General features: G+C 40.9%; 1 protein-coding gene across 2 annotated transcripts in view; it reads right to left on the bottom strand.

Moving 5' to 3' along the window:
* LOC122790695 (zinc fingers and homeoboxes protein 3-like) overlaps window positions 1-14,825 on the bottom strand; it is a 628,294-nt gene extending 613,469 nt beyond the window's left edge. For both annotated transcript variants that reach the window (XM_044058235.1, XM_044058236.1), the window contains exon 1: window positions 14,268-14,825. The gene's annotated coding sequence lies outside the window, so the exon portion shown is untranslated. The remainder of the gene's footprint in view (window positions 1-14,267) is intronic.
* Window positions 14,826-15,520: the final 695 nt, after the last annotated feature.

Here is a 15,520-nt window from a genome sequence, read left to right as displayed (position 1 = left end):
TCACCTTTCCTTCCCCATCTCCACTGGTGACTCCCAAGGCTCCATCTTGGGACCCCTTTTGTTTAACATCTTCACCAATGATCTTTACACCTCATGCAAAATATCCTCCCTTATTCAGTATGCCGATGACTCCACAGTATTCATTTCAAACATTCCTTAACTACACTCCCTGACCCAACAAGCCCTACTATCCAGTGAACAATGGCTCTCACAACCTACTGATCCTAAATCCCAAAAAGACCAAACTCCTACTTTTCCTTACCCGTTCTCATCACAAAACCTTTTTTTATTAAAACTTCTAACAATACAACTATCCAATCTGATACCCACACTAAACTCCTAGGGGTCATTATCGATGACAAACTAAAGTTCAACCTGCACATACTCCAATGTATTTAAAAAAAAAAAAACAAACAGAAACTAGGTCTGCTATATATGAACAAAAAATTCCTAACCCCTGAATCTAGTTCAAACCTGGGCCAGGCACTCCTCCTCCCCGCCCACTTATACACTGCCCCAGTTCTTACCAATATCCAGGCCTCCACTCTAAACAAACTCCAACAGACTTGCCATTAAATAGTCAGATTCATTACCAACTCCCCATACAACTCACACCACTGCATTTCTTTACACGCTCTTCAATGGATTGAACTTCCCCAATTCCTATCAATTTCATATGCTCCACTCCATTCTTTACAAAACCTCCTTCTGTCCATATCTATCTTCCTTAGTCTCCATCTACATCCCATACCGGACCCTCCATACTTCTAACCAACAATTACTTGATATCTACCACCCAAAAAGGTCAGTAGGCAAACTACTCTACAAACACTCCCTTGCCCATGCTTGGAACAAACTTCCCCTTGACTTACGTTCAATCTCCCAACCTCACACTTCAAAAATGAACTAAAAGCTTATTTTCTCAATTGCAGAACCTGCCCTTGCCATACCCCACCTAGTCTTCCTTCCCTTTATGTACCCTCAAAAGGACCATACTTAGTACATCATTACACCTCTCTCTCCAATGCGTCCACTATGCATCTGCATCATTTTATACAAAAAAAATTCTACTGTTGGCCTATTGAACTATATCAATTTAAAATTATGTTACGTAGATTATTTTAATGCAACTTTAAACTTTATGCATGTAACCCAACATATCTGAATCTTTTTGCTATAACTTATATCAATATTGTTTAAAAATGTACTACTGGAGCTTTTCTCCTCGGGTCTCCACTGAAAATGGGCCGTAAGCCCAGTTGGACAAACCCGGTTAACAAATGTCAATAAATAAAGTACGTAATACAACTGAGTTTTATAAAGGGAATTACACTAGTTTACAAAATGTTTTTGCTGACTTGATACTGTTACAGATGAGCTTTGAAACAGATGGGCCACTAAAGTAAAAAAAAAAGTGGCACAAACAAAACCTGATTTTCCACATTTTAACAATGTAAAAATATCAGCTGGCATGAGATGCTGCATAACAGAATTGGGCTACTCAGAACTGCAATTTTGCAAATTTATGTTTTGGCATGAAAAGCGGACAATGTCAAAATTCAAAAGCGGACAATGTCAAAATTCAGGTTATGCCACAAGTCTATAACATCTGCAAATCTGCAAATTCACTTCCCTTGAATGAACCCCACATTGGGATAGTGACACCCCCTTGCCAAGACTCTTGTTAATTTCAGGTTTGCAGTTACAATAATAGAAAGATCTTATTATGGCTGCTTATTTTTGTGCTTTTCTGCCTAAACAAATATGACATGTTCAAATGGTTCAGCACTGTAGATGTTCCCAGCCCTGTGTTTTCCTCCCATACTTCAGAGATTCATATTTACTGACAATATGGCTAGTAAATTCCTGCCACAGCAGAGTCCATAGAGTACAAGAAAAAAATGCATGCAACTTGAAATAAACCCTGGAAGTCAATGCTACAAATAAAATCATCTCTGCAACAACATAAGCTGGAAAGAAACCAGATCAAGTAATACATCAAAACAAGTCAAACAAAGCTTACAACAACCCAGAAACTTCTGAATAAAATGTATTGCTCAATTCTGGAAAATCAACCCAACCCAGCTCATTCCCATCCAGTAACTCCCAAAGTACTGCTTCACAGTCTATAAAAATACAGTAGCATCACTCCTACAAACAAAACTACAAATACAGCCATCCACCTCAAATAACTAATGCCACAACAGACCTTCAGACTCACTCCAGTAACAGCTACAAAAAAAAAAAAAATATCCAAAACAACCATTACCCCTTACCAATTTCCACCTCGAATATAAGCAGACAGAATCAAGACAGGATATACAAGGTTAATAAAATCTTCTTTCCAAGAAATATGTGTCCCCACCACATGGGGAAAAAATGAAACAAAACCCCAATGCATAAAGGCAGCTCATCAACTGACCTCACAAACTATAGACCACTCGCCATTCTCGCACAATATTCACTCTCAACTTGCATTTATTTCTTCTCACAACCTCCCCTCTCCCTCACAGCATGGTTTCAGACCCAATCACAGTACAACCACTGCTATAAGGTTCAATGATACAAGTCAAAATAGCAATCCAGGTCTAAGCTCAGCCTTATTTATGGATCTATCCAAGGCATTTAACACAGCCAGCCAATCAAATTCTAACTCTTCCCATGGGCCATCACCCTCATCACTTAACTGGTTTCTTAGTTACTCCACTAATAGGTCTCAAGTAGTGAAATGGCAAGATAATTTCCCTCTTTTCTACATCACAGGACCACTACTGTTTAACTTCTCTATCATTGTCGCCTCACAGCAAGAGGTCTCAGGTTTGATTCTCTGCTAACAAGTTTTCAGTGCATAGTCTGCAAACCCACCATGTGCTCCCATGGGTTTTCACTGGGTGCTCTGGTTTATTGCCACAATCCAAAGATGCACAGTAGGTGGACTGGACACTATCATAGGTGAGCCCTAGCTCTAGACTGTTACTGTTGAGGTGACATCCCAATCCCATGTGCAAAAACAGGGTAAAAGGTGTTCTGGATGGATCCAACAAGACCAATGTACACTAGTATTTACATACCAAACTAAGTGTAATTACAGATAACCATATGAAATTGCTCTCCACCTTCAGCAAGCAATAAAGGCCAACACCAAAAGCTAGACTGCCCGTATAGATTAAGCGACTACCTTACTGACTGACAGACAAAACCACTGTTCTGCTTCCCACCCAGTTCTATGCCCATCTTATCCTAATCAATCTCAACTGCCGAGCAACCAAACTACAATAAAGTAGCCAAATTCACTGCCAAACAATACAGATCATATCATTGCCTCTCTAAAATAAAAGGTGTCTAAATTCTCTATTGTACTTTATTACAACCTTCAAACTATTGCACAACTCTGAAAAATACCCCATCTATTTCACTCCATCGTTCAACCTTGCACCTCTAAGAGATCTTTCCAATGAAATCACTACTCTCCATAACCAAGTCTAACACTGCAGGATACTTGTATTCACAGTGCATTGCCAACAGGTGGAGCATCTTCCTCTTAACAGTCTGCAGCCTGAAAGACAATGCCAGCTGAAGAACATCCGATAAGTGGCTCAGCACAACCACTGGTTAAACTGATAATAGTAAGTCTTTGCGTTAAGAAGACTAATACACCATTATCCTTCCTTTCCTTGGGATACTCTCATCTTCCTGTGTCCTAGATTTTAACCAAGTCATTACAGTAACATTCTTGTATAAAACCTTTCAACCTATGCATATGGATACTGCACTGCATACCCTGAACTTTAAGATCCACATGCAACCCACGCAGCTTTAACTATAAATGATGTAAACAGATGTCGAGGACAACTGAATAATGGAACTGTTGCTCATGAATGAAACTGTAAATAATGAAACAGTGTAAATCATGTCTATGATGTCAGTATAACTGAGCTTTTCTCCCTGGGACTCTGATGAAAAAGAACAGTGCTCAGTCAGACTTTCCTGGTAAACAGAAGCTATTTATTGGGATAGTTCAAATAGGTCAAAGTAGTAACCCCCTTTCAGTTAAGACCCAAGAAGAAAGCTCCAATATACAAACAAGATAAATCATGCACAAATTAAGATGGACTGTAAATGTACATCCAATACAAAAACGGGTCTATATTACATCGAACTTCAAAAAGTTCGGACGCAATATTGAATCTCAATGTCTGAAACATTAAAACAGCAAACACAAACAGCGACTGTTTTCCCAGGGAGGGGGGGGGATGCAATCTAAAACAAACCAAATTGGAGGGCTTTGCCCTCACACCCCCCCTACTTAAATATACCAACTCCGAGATCGCACAACAGTGGAGGAAATTGCAAAGCCCCAAAAATGGCTCACCGATTTTTTTTCTGGGGGAAAAAGAAAAAAAAAATTGATGTGCCGTGACTTTGCTATTTTCAAGTTTCAGACGTTTAGGTTCGATATTACATCGTTCGAACTTTTTGAAGTTAGACGATGTAATATAGACACCACAAAAACTACTTATCTAGAACTGCAAGTACAATGATCAGAAAAGACAAGCAAGAAACAATATACGAAAGATACAAAATGCACAACCGTCCCAAAAATCAATAGTTTAATTTTACTGCAGTTTTACAATAGGCAACAATCCTAACCCCACAAGTGTCTGATTTTCTGAAAGTGCATAATGAGCAAGTTTAGTATACAAGGGTAGTATGAGGGACTTCAAAATCCAGAAAATAAATATTTTTATAGGATTTATGGTAGCTAGAGGGTCACAGGTATGAGTGTACAAATGAATGTACTGCTCATGGTAGAAGACAAGCACAGTGCAGTAAAGGAGTACAGAAATAGTACAGGCCCTGCAGAAGATATACGATAGATATAGATAAAGCTTATTACTGGCAGAGTGCAAAGGGGAGTACACTACATTCATAGCACAGGTAGTAGTGGAAAAAAGTAAATAGGATCGATAGTAGGTTTAGGAATACTGATCTAACATGGCATAACCAGACGTCCAAGAAATGTACTTTGAGTTAAGACTTTGTTGCGGCAATTCCTAACTGTGTGGGCAAACTGTTCTGCAGTCTGGATACACTGCTGGAGTACAAGGTGTCACCTGCATAACCTTTAGAGGAAGATACAAAAAGTAGTAGCTAGTCAAGCAGAGAGCTGCGGTTGGGTTTTATTTTTGTATTAACTTGCTTAATGCAGGATATTGTTCAGGTCTGTAGACGAGTCTGTGTGTGGTTATTAGTTGTGAAACAGTGGAACCGTTCTAGCCAGGAGGGAGAGCTGTTTAATGGCAAAGCAGTGGGATACTTTATTAAGGTGTTGGCTTGAGAGACCTGAAGAAAATGTGCAAGACGGGACCAGAATAGTATTGGGATCAAGAAGGTTAAACCACATTTTCTTGTCTATGTTGACATCTTTAATCTTTAGTTTATTATTTGGAAGAGGATGACAGATCCTGGCCTGTTATTTATTACGTCAATCTAAGTATTTTCATTGGTTTCCTCTTCTATACTCCAACAGTGACACTTCTTGTCTTGATTTATAGTTTTCTCCAATCAACATACAGGCTGAACAAGGAGAAAGTCACGGTGAGCTGCCTGTCAGGCGCTAGGATCCCCCACAAAACACAAGCACTTGGGTCACTCCAAGGCAAGTACAAATATGACTCAGTCATTGTCCATGCTGGTGTGAATGACCTGAGACGTACCTCCCTGGACTACATGAAAAGGGACAGAGGAGCTCTCTGAGCATGTAGCCCAGGCCGGTATGACCCTGACCTTGAGTAGCATCTTACCCTCACCAAGAATGATGCCACAATATGAAGACAAGATGATCAATTTCAACAATTAGCTTAAGCATTGGTGTCATTCAAAGGGGATCCAATGCCTGTCAGCCTGGGATGACATGCTCGACAAGCCACGATGCTTCGCTAGGGACGGCTTGCACCCGTCACCCCTGGGCTTTCGGATATTGGCAAAGGCTCTTGCTACCCCCATAGTGCCTTTTTTAGGCAAGGCTCAAAAGACAAACCCACCTCCATAGGTATCACAAGGGATAAGAAACTAAGAGCAATGCTACTCAATGCCAGAAGTCTAAACCTCAAGATGCACACACTCTAAACTCTCCTTAGCATGGAGAACATAGATATCTGTGCATTAACAGAAACCTGGTTCAAGGCTCCCGAGCGCACCCCAGCACTACCAGGTTATACCTCATACCATGCTTTTCGGCCCCAAAACTTGGACCGAACCACAAAAGGAGGGGGGAGTATCAATATTCGTCAGATACCCACACCTCCAGGTTGGTGGCACAGCACGAAGCATCAGAGACTATCCATGTGCAACTAACAGTGGGTAAAACTGCCTTCCAGTTTATAGCCTGCTACAGACCACCCTCCCAAACCCAGGAACCCCATTCGGCCTTCCTGAGAGCACTGGAAAATATGAAGAAGGTCTCTCCAAACACAATTATATTGGGCGACTTCAACTACTCAGACTGGGAGCATTACTCTAGCTCCAACACCCTAGCCCCAAGGTTCCTAGAATTTATAAACTGAAATGCTATGGAACAACTTACCACTCCCACAAGAGGGGAAAACATACTGGACCTGATCATCACCAACATGGGGACTCTATGCTCCAGAACAGAAGTGTATCCCTCACTGGTAAGATCAGACCATAAAACTAATCTCACTGGATATTCACATCCCGACCCCACCCCCTGCCAGTGAAAAACTTCTCTAAAGCAAATTTCACACTCAAAACCAAGGTGGAATGCTTCAAAGCCCCCGGGCCTGTGGAAAATACGGCCCAGACCACAGAATCCTTCATAAACGCATTCTATGAACACCTTCAGGAATGCATGGATCATGCAATCCCAAATAAAACCAAGACCCAATCCTCCAAAGGCAGACGTCCTGTCTGGTGGACCCCAGCCATAAACTATACAATAGAAGGAGAAAGCTACTACATGATGCAGCAAAATCCCAAAAAGGGAAGGCATCTCTGATCAGTATTAGCAAAAAACTACGGGCACTCAAAATCAAGGCCAGCTTTGAGAGAAAAATTGCACAGGACAACAAGGATATCATCACAAGGCTTTCTTTAGTTATGTTAGGAACCTGGGTGGGAATTCCCAGATATGCTCAGAATTAGTCCAAAATGACAAAATACACACCGAACCCACAGACATTGCTAACATCCTAGCAGACAGGCTCAGCACAAACCCCCCCCCCTCCCCACCAAAAGGGCAAATATCTATCCCAGAGTGCTGCCCCCCCCCCCCCCGACATCTCAGATGCTCAGGTAAGAGCCGCCCTCTCCAAAGCAAAAAACACAGCATCAATGGGACCAGACAGTGTCCCGGGCTGCGTCCTACATGAACTCCAAGAAGAGCTAAACCCAAACATAAAACTACTGTTCAATCTCAGTCTTACTACAGGATATGTACCAAAAGAGTGGCGTACAGCAACAGTGGTCCCTCTCCACAAAGGTGGTGCCTCAACGGATCCTGGAAACTATCGCCCCATAAGCCTGACTAGCTTGGTCTGCAAAGCTATGGACCTACAGACACTGGATCCTACCCAGTTCGGCTTTAAGGGCAGATCCTGCCTCTTAAACCTGGTCGACTTCTTTGAAATAGTCACCAAGGCCACTGACTAGGGGAAGGTGGTCCACACAGCCTACCTGGACCTCGCAAAAGCCTTTGCTACAATATCCCACTCTGGCATTATAGATGAGCTCACCAGCTTAAATATAAACCCCTATGTCACTAGATGGGTTACAAACTGGCTCAAGGACAGAACCCACATGGTTAGAATTGCAGGAGCCATGTCAGACTCCAAAACCAGTTACAAGTGGCATCCCACAAGGCTCAGTCCTGGGACCTCTCGTTCGGTATTTATTTCTCAGAGGTACAGGCCAACACGGAAGGACTGTGGCTGACCAAGTTTGCAGATGACTGCAAACTGGGCACCATAATAGACTCTCCAGCCGACAAGCATCCTCCAAAAGGGCCTCATAGAAACAGACAACTGGTGCCAGAGCCATGGCCTCAAGCTAAACGCCAAAAAGTGTATAGTCATCCCCTTTGGCAAAAACAAAGTGCCCACAAATTACCACATAGGTGGTAATCCATTAAGTACAGAAGTAATTGGGGACCCAAGTTGATAGCAATCTCTCATTTGACAACCACGTGGCCAAAGTGGTTAGAAAAACATTTTATATAGCCCACCTAATCATGAAGGGATTCACATCAAGATCAGGGGAGGTCACTGTGCCGCTCTACTCATCCCTCATCTGGCCCATAATTGAGTACAATGCCCGTTTTGGGATGTACCTTACCAGACACCTGCAGCAACTGAAAGACCCCAAAAGTACCTCACCAAGAAAATCAAAGGGCTCAAACAGATGCCATATGCTGCCCGGTTAAAGAAACTCCAGCTCTACTCAGTGGCATACCACCTGCTCTAAGGCGATCTGTGCCCGACATATAAAGCCATGTCCAACCCGGAATTAATGGACATGCTGCACCTCAGAAAATCCAAATCCCATTGAGCTACGCGCTCGAGAGACTTGAACCTCAGCACTGAAATAAATAGGACATGCTGGAGGGACAGATTCATAACCCAGAGTCTCCCTTCACTCTGGAATAAAATCCCAGTCCATGTAAGGCAGAGTCCCTCATTGACTCTCTTCAAGAGGAATCTTGATGAGTGGATGGGAGATCGTAGGTTTACCCCGGGTTTCACTTCTGTGTCACTGTTAGACAGAGGCACCGTATACTAACCTCGAAAAAGGGCATAGCAAAATTAATTTAAAATGGGTGGCGAAAGCCAAACACACGCTGGCTAGGCTTATAAATGCCCTAGGGCAGATAGCCTAGTATGAACCTATGAACATTTTCATGATGGTATTTTACTTCTTCCCTTCACTTACTGGCCTGTGTTTTTGTGGCAAGACTAATCTGTTAACTTAGCTGCACAGTAATGTATTCTATTTACTTCTTTCATATCCTATGACTTAGTTTCGATCATCCTGTTCATTTGTTTTACCAAACTTCTAACACTGTATTATCGGCTTTCTGTAATCCATTTATCTATATTAAGCATTTCTCCTCAGATTATTCCATTTCTAAACTCAGTTTAGAAAAAAATGAAATTCACTAATTAAATCTAGCTTAATTTCTCCAAATGTGTAGGGTTTCTAACACCATGGCAGGAATGGAGTCAAAGTATGAAGTTTGTGAAATTAATACTGTTGCAGTCTTTGAACTTAAAAATGCTCTTTGCAACACCCTTAATGTGCCCAGCATTGACAACTCCTGTAATTCATATGGAGTTAATTGTACAAGCAGCATTATCTTAATAAAACTATAAACTTTTCTTTTTATGAGGCCCACTGCTCCTACTATTGAACTGTCAGAGTATCCTATGTTTTCCTTGTTTCAGCCCGCAAATCCTGGTATTTTAGGACTGTCTCTCTGAACATAAGACACTAACATGTTTGGACAATCCCCAGTGCAATAGTATTTCCACATTAATAATGCCTTTCAGTGTATATGCCCTTTGCCATTAGTACATCACATCCAGCAAGCAACGTGCAACTGTTTCCAGTTCTGTTTTACAGTACCTGCATTTGTTTGTTTCTCCCACATGCTCAATGGACTTTGTAAACCACTGCGCACTTAGTCCACTATCCTGGGCAGCTAATGTTAAACATTTCATATTCTGGTTTAAATTCACTTCTCCTTAACAATTCCTGTTCCAGATCCTTATCAACATAACATTGTTTCAGGAGTTTTCTATACCTGCAACTATACTTGTGCCTTTTCCATATTTCTTGCCTTCTAATCCAATCCTCCTTATATTCTCTCGTTTTTGGCATATTCAGTTGCTGCGTGATTTTTGCCCAACTCTGGTTTAGTTTCCATTCCTGCTCGGCAGATATGCTTCTGCTAAACTAAGCATGGAAATTACCTTAGATTTATTCTTTTTGTGTTTCAAAACTTTCACTATGTTTAGATCTGGTGAAATCAGCAGATATTTATGAAGCCCTCAAATCAATTACAATCATAACCTTAAATATGAAGTGGACGCCCTGTAAACATGGGATATGCTTTCTAGCAGGTTGTACAAAACGGGACATACCACACTAGTAACATAATGCAAGGGTGGGGCAAAAGAGCAGCTGCCCCAAGCACAAAGTGTTAAGTGGCATGAACAGTCCCTGCATTTTAATCTTTTCTGCACCAAAAATGCAGCTACAGAAGGGGCATAACATTTATGCTAACACAGACGTTTTTTTCTTTGCGCTTTTCACGTGAAAAACTGAGGCTTGTGAATATGGCTGCTGTAGTAAGACTTATGTTTATCAACTGGCTTTCTACAACAAAACCCAAAGCCCTTTTTTTTTTTGATCTTCACTTGAAGCTGAGGGGGGTAAAGCTAGGTTACGTCAGCTACAGCTCTAGACTCCTGTTAGGCTTTTAAATCAAACCTAACAATACCAGATTCTACCTTCTCCAGTCCAGTTTTTTGACGGTCCATGAACCAGTGCAAGAACGGTCATAGTAATGCAGCATTAGACAATTAACTATTTGCTGAGGGGTGTTTCAGGCTCATTCAAGATGCATTTCATTATTCCCAAAGTATATTTGTCCCTGCATATGCCATAGAGGGATAGCTTCTGGGCTCGTTCCCCATCCACACAGACACAATAAAGCCACATCTAGTAATGTAGAAATCCCTGTGTGTAGTGGAGAAAGGATATTTCACCCTCCCCTAAAAATAAGCCTCAACAATACAATTCCAAGATTAGTCCGAGATAAAGGGGATAATCCCCCTGCCTAACAAAGCAAAAGTTTTTTTTGCTCTTCAGTTGAGGAGCAAAGAGAGGTGGGTATGTAACGTAGGCAGCCCACTGGTACAAAAAGTAGCAAGTGGTACTCTACAAACTGAAATGCAAAAATATTCAAACATCTGAGGGGGGGGTGGAGAACTACTTCAAGGATGAGTACCAGGCACTAGAAGTGCCAGCTACAACTCGGTAATATTGTTGGTGCTTTTAGGTAGATAAAATATTAGATGCCATATTAAGTAACTGAAAAACACATACCTGGAAATTGTCATGTTATTCCCTGTATAATCAGCTTCAGGGCAGACCTCAGGTCAATGGCATCCATGGCAAAATGGATCCAAATCTCCAACATATCACAAGATTATCGCCTACTGCAATCCTGGCCTACCCACGCCACTTGAATTCCCTTTTCTCCCAGCCAGTCTTACTCCCGTTTTTTCCTGCATTTCTGATTAACTGCAGAGGAAACAGCTGGACTAAGTTCATGGGGATTTCCTAGATGCCCCAAGGAGAATTTAGCAGGGAAGAAATCCAAACTTGCTTTCCAACTTTATTTTGTGCAACCTTTCAACAAACCTTAACTGACCAAAACTACACTACTTAAAAATCAGATTGGGGGGGGGGGGCTTTACAGGCCACTAGGCACCTAGAAGCCACGCTCAGAGTTGCATTTTAGAGCTCTTTCCAACCTTTTGATCAAATGACGGCCTAAACAAAAATCACTCAAAAAGAAAAAATTAAATCATGTACGCATATATACTCAGACACACTTTTTATTATTTAAATGAAGTCGTGAGCTGTATCAAAGACTTACAGCTTAAAACACGACCAAATACAATTGCAAAACAAATGAAGACAAATGTTTGTGATGATACACAACTCCTCCCACCTTAAAAAGGTAGCCACTTTCTGCATAACACCATCAGGGATTAAACTGTAATCCATCCAAGTTAAGACAAATGGCCATGATCAGTTGCAGCTGCCACAGGTCTATACAATATTCCTCTTCATCCCCACCCACAAAAGATATTATGGATCAAACAATGGATATGTTATTGGTATGAAATGTCAGAGGTAAGTGGGGGGGGGGGTACATACACGCGAGTGTGTATGAGAGTTAAGGATACAATAGGGAGATGAATGACTTGTGTTGTAAATTTACATATTTTAGAGTAAAGGTTAGATTAGAGAATAGAAATAATGTTATGTTTAAATGTCTTCTGTAATGTTACTTGAAAGGCTTTAAAAGATATTAAGATGTAGGGTTAGCACCCATTACTAAAAAGGCGGGGTGTGTGGAGACACTTGCAACAGTTAATCACACACACAGATTTCTCACTAAGAATTCAGGGCATGAATACCATTATCCTACACTGTCTTTAAAGGCTCTATCTCTGTACTCAGTATCCCACAGGCTGCTGACAAGGGATCTTTGCCTGGCTTACAAGGCTTTCTCATTCCCAACCCAGATAGATCAGTTGCACATACGCAAAACAAACACCACTAGAAACATTAAAACCTGTGATCTGAGCTTTACTTATGACAAACAGAATGTGTTTGACAGAAGTGTCTCAAAGGATCGCCACCAATGAAACAGGCATCCATCAATGTAGAGAGTTCATCCCTGACCCTCTTCAGATGAAACCTTGACAACTAGATGGGAAATCATAAATTTACCCCAGTCAGACATACCCACGACCCTTACTGACAGAACAGTATTACCTCAAAAATTTTGTAGTTAGCTCCCTAGCAACATGCCTCCATATAGAACCTCCCCCAATAATAGTCAAGACCAAAATGTTTTGAGGTGTGCAGCCTAGTAACAACCTATGAATAACCATCATGTTACAGCCTTAAGTACAATTTAAATACTACAGAATAATGCATTTGACTTTTGTTCTACTCAAACAGGTGCCACACATTAAAATATTCCAAGCTGTTACACAAACTCATGCCAGTCCTATAAAGTCAGACGTAACAGCCATTTTACTCCTTTTAAAAGCCCCAGTAATAACTACTCTACTTGTGCACATCAAATGTTCGTTACTTCAAATTATTCCAAACTGTTTCACATAAAAACCACATTAGTCCTGCAAAGTTAGAACAACGGCAGAAGCTACTCATTCTAATCCATAAATTTACCCAGCAATTATATACATCTACTGTGCCTATCAATGCATATAACGGGTAACACGCAGTCTATTTCAGTACTCACAAATGTATACTAACCACACGATAACATACTTCAAACTGCTTCATACAAATCACACTAGCACTGCAAAACCTGATTAAGTAAAGGCATAAACCCGTCATTCTCCTCCACAGACTACCCTAACAATTATACCTGCACACACACAATGCCCGTTTAAAAAGTAAGCAAACCACAAGAGGCTCAGTGACAAAAGTTTATTCATCCAACCCCAGCAGTCTGATAATCATGTACAATACGCCACTGCTCTAATCAACAATGAAAACAAACTGCTATAGGGCATTAAGTATGCCAAGTTGCTTTACACAAACTGAAACCATAAATATTAAACAAGACATTGGATTGATCGCTAAAGGAGGAAAAAAAAAACGCTAACCTATCGCACCATTTCTCCTAACCCTCCCGAATTCTTCAGAATGCCCCTGTCAGCACAGTTAATCCAAACCAAGTGCAAGTGATACAAACATACACATACGCACAATATTGATCCGATGCAAACCAAACCCACGCCTGAACGCCACGGCTTCACGCCTATAAATTAAACGTCGCGAGGCCTCAACTCCGTGACCTCGCAAAGCTCAACTCTAGCTTAACGACGTTGCTAGACTTGAATGGTCAAGTTAAGTAGAGCACCTCCCCCCTGGGGCGCCCATCACACCGGCGGGCGCGTTTTGCTCTAGCAGGGCGCCGTATTTATTTATTTATTTTCGAGCAACAAAATGAAGTATTCCGTTTCTCTAAAAAAATATAAAAATGTGAAAAAAACAGCCCATACAAAAGCACCCTGTCATACTATTTGCAAGTTTGTTACGGACATTAAGGTATAGCCACAGACTTCAGGCAAATTTAAAATAAAGTAGTTCTGACATTCAACGTTCCCAACACAAGAGCATTTACCTAGCTTATATTTGTAGTAACAGCTTTCAGTTTTATATCACTCTAAAATTGCAGCCTTGAGACAAATGATGCAATCAAGTTCAAAACACCGCAGGAGTTAAATTGCGATTATAGACACAGCGTCTGTCATTTTGCTACTCTTACTGTTATAAAAGAGTAATGCACATTATACTAGCGCGTCCTACAAAGTATAACCTAACAAGAATCACAAGGCATTATAATAAAATATTTAACTAAATAAACCTTCAACAAAACATGTAAAGGATTTTTTTTATTAAATAAAGAAATAACTTACCATGTGCAGGTTTGTAGCTTGATATACAACTATTAGTATCCCTAACACAGATAAAATACTTTTAAAAATGGCGTCGAGGAGCAGCAGCCTTCTTTTTCATAACTAAGGGGAGGTCCGTAGTCAGCATCTAGAAGCGTGATAGGGCTGCACGTGAGCGACGTTTAAAACCAAAAAGAGGCCGGTGCTTATGTAGAACAAAAAGATCTACGATAACAGCTAGTAAAGTGTACGTACAAGAATCTGTACAGTTTACTTAAGCTATGGCATACAATGGAGCAGAGCAAAGATGGAAGTGAGCAGTTACGGCAGGAAAGAGCAAATGTCCAAAAAAAAACAAACACCTAAACTTGTTAGAAACCCCTTTATGTTTTGCTGACGCGAAACTATAAGTTATGGGGAGCGCATTACCACTTATTGTTTAATATGCGCGTGCTAATAGCAGAACATATGTTAATGAGCTATTTAGCATTATGCACAAACACTAAAAAAAGGCAAAATTAGTGGAATATAATGGGGCAAAACAGGACCCTCCAACCACCATTAACATAGTAAAATAATTTGTTTTGATTAAACGTGCACTCCACCTCTGGAAGTAGTTCCGTGTATAAGGGAAGTTCCCTTCCGTCCCACCCCCACCCAATCAGTTTGTACCTCTCCCTGTGGAAAGTTGCACCCACCACCCAATCGCATCTTCCTCGCCTCTTACTACGCGTGCATAGATGTGTACGTCATCCCACTTTGAATTTGAATGCTGAAAGTAGGTTTCTTTGAAACAGGGATGTCCAACTTGGTATGTCCCATAACAAACTGTTAAATAGACAGATGCATGTTGGACATGGTAATGTGGTTTTTGAGCCAGAAAGGTTAGACACCACTGGTTTAGAGTCATTCTCTATACCAAGTGCCAAATTGCCATTACGAAGCTACTGTAGCTGTTCAGTGTCACGTGTCTGAGTTTGAATCCAACAATAAGGAATTAGTAGCCATTCAGGTAGATCAGATCTGTGCTTAGTGATGTCAGAGGGCTACTACAGTAGCTTCTTAATGGCAGTTGGATCTTAAGAAGCCAAACCTTACATTCCCATGGTAGTTTTTAGCCCTTATAGTCTGGGTGATAACGGAGAGCACTGGATTGAGCGTAACTCATTTCTAGGCATATGAACTTGAGTTACGCTGTTGTGTTATCGCTTAAATCATAATGTGTGTATAGATATTCTGATTGTTTTTAAACACAGTACAATAAACAATTCAAA

Source organism: Protopterus annectens, chromosome 16.part0 (assembly GCF_019279795.1).
Source record: "Protopterus annectens isolate FY-2018-M chromosome 16.part0, PAN1.0, whole genome shotgun sequence".
In the NCBI taxonomy this organism is placed as follows: domain Eukaryota; kingdom Metazoa; phylum Chordata; order Ceratodontiformes; family Protopteridae; genus Protopterus; species Protopterus annectens.
Note: the sequence above shows the minus strand (reverse complement) of the source record. Positions and strands in the feature narration are given on the sequence as shown.